Consider the following 1,785-nt stretch of genomic DNA (forward strand, 5'->3'; position numbering starts at 1 on the left):
TTGCATTTTGCAAATATTTTGCATTTTGTTCATAGTGTCACGAATGACAAATGGTGAGGTGGCAAATAACTGGAAAAACTAATCGTTTAATGGGGCGAACTTGTGCCCAATACAAAATAGAAGGTTAGCGTTGCAGGCATTGATGTCGGTGAAACAGTAGGATTGAGCACTGGGGTGAGACTGACCCTGGCTCGCCACACGGAGCCCCTTTTGTACACGCGAGTGCTCCTGAAACTGTCGGCATAGAAGGTTCAGCGCGTAGAACATTCTAACCTCGAATAAGCAACAGGGTTCTTGGAATTACTAAAACGTAACATTTACAGAAATAACAAAAAGGCACCTTCGCTTTCAGGAATTGAACCGTGGCCCTTTGCGGGAGAGCCAAGCACGATAACCGTTCAGCCATGGACGCACTTGCTTGATGCGTATGGCGATAGGAAGTTGGAATTCGTCTTTAGTACTTGGCCAGGTTCATTCACAACGTGGAATCACTAAAAAATAGAGTGCAGGCGAGCTGGTGTATGTTGAACATGATTGTAAACCTGAAACTGGGGCAGAAAAGAGAACACAACAGAAGATAGAAAAAGAGGAGGCAACGTTGAGACGTTGCCTCCTCTTTTTCTACCTTCTGTTGTGGAATCACTATTCTTAGGTAAATTTTTCACACCTGATAGATATTAATTAATCCACCAGTGCATTTGAATGTGCATCTGGTGGAAAATGACCTGTAAAAATAAAATGTAAAGTAAACAATAATCAGTGATGTGGCTAAAGCATCCACGACGGAGCGAGCCATTAGTGATTAGGTATCCGAGCCAGACAAAAAAAAAGTAAACATGAGAGGCGTGAGCAGCATGAGCGACAAACGGAGGTGCGTGCACATGTCGGCCACATAATGCACATTGCAGCTTCCTTAATTATTATACAGCATGGGTGAAGTGTCGAGTGCAAGTACTACAAGTAAGCGTATTTATTGTGGCTTGCTGATCATTGTAGCGGTACAAAATTTCGGAACCACATCGAGATTATTTGTTTCCATGTTTACGCTCGGATTCTGAGTGGTCCGGCTAGACCTAGAGGGCAAGCTGAGCTGACGAAGTTTGTGGCACGCTAAACACTCGTTGGCTCAGCGCGAGCACACTTAGATGAAACAAGCTATCCTCTTGTGTTTTTTGTGTCCTCTGACATGCTGCGCTGGATATCCCATCCAAGCAAGGCAGTGCCGTGCTATGGGCATCTTCAAACTATTCTCGCGAGTGGGAACATCACCCTTGTCACACATCAAACTGGACATGAAACCATTGGGTGTCTGCAGACCGCCTAAGTAATGATTGCGGCAAGCAGCGCACAAGTTTGCGAGCTACATCGAGAATGCCTTTGCATTATGCTTGCCTTTACTCGGTGAGGCTCGGCTGCGTTGTAAGATACTGTAAAGTCTGTAACGTTTGCAAGCCCCTACTTATTGCTAATTTTTTGAATTCAAAAATTGGCAAAACATAAGGGCACATGAAAATTTCCGTTTTGAAGAACCCCCCTTTGAGAGTCTAGACTTCGTAAAACATTGCAGCCGTGAATATGTCTTCTGTGCCAGGTTCGCAAAATATTTGGGCTGCGAAAATAAAGAGTTTTACAGGGTATACTTTAGGTGAGAACACCGTACCGTCACGGCTGCCAGATGACGTCCCTCAGCACCACACAATTCCTTGATCAGCGGCCTGCGGTAGGCTGTACAATGCTCACTTTCCTATGCCTCTCTGCGAGAAACAGAAGGCTATTTAAAGTTGT

This window comes from Ixodes scapularis, unplaced genomic scaffold (assembly GCF_016920785.2).
Source record: "Ixodes scapularis isolate PalLabHiFi unplaced genomic scaffold, ASM1692078v2 PGA_scaffold4__175_contigs__length_147842914, whole genome shotgun sequence".
Taxonomy (NCBI): domain Eukaryota; kingdom Metazoa; phylum Arthropoda; class Arachnida; order Ixodida; family Ixodidae; genus Ixodes; species Ixodes scapularis.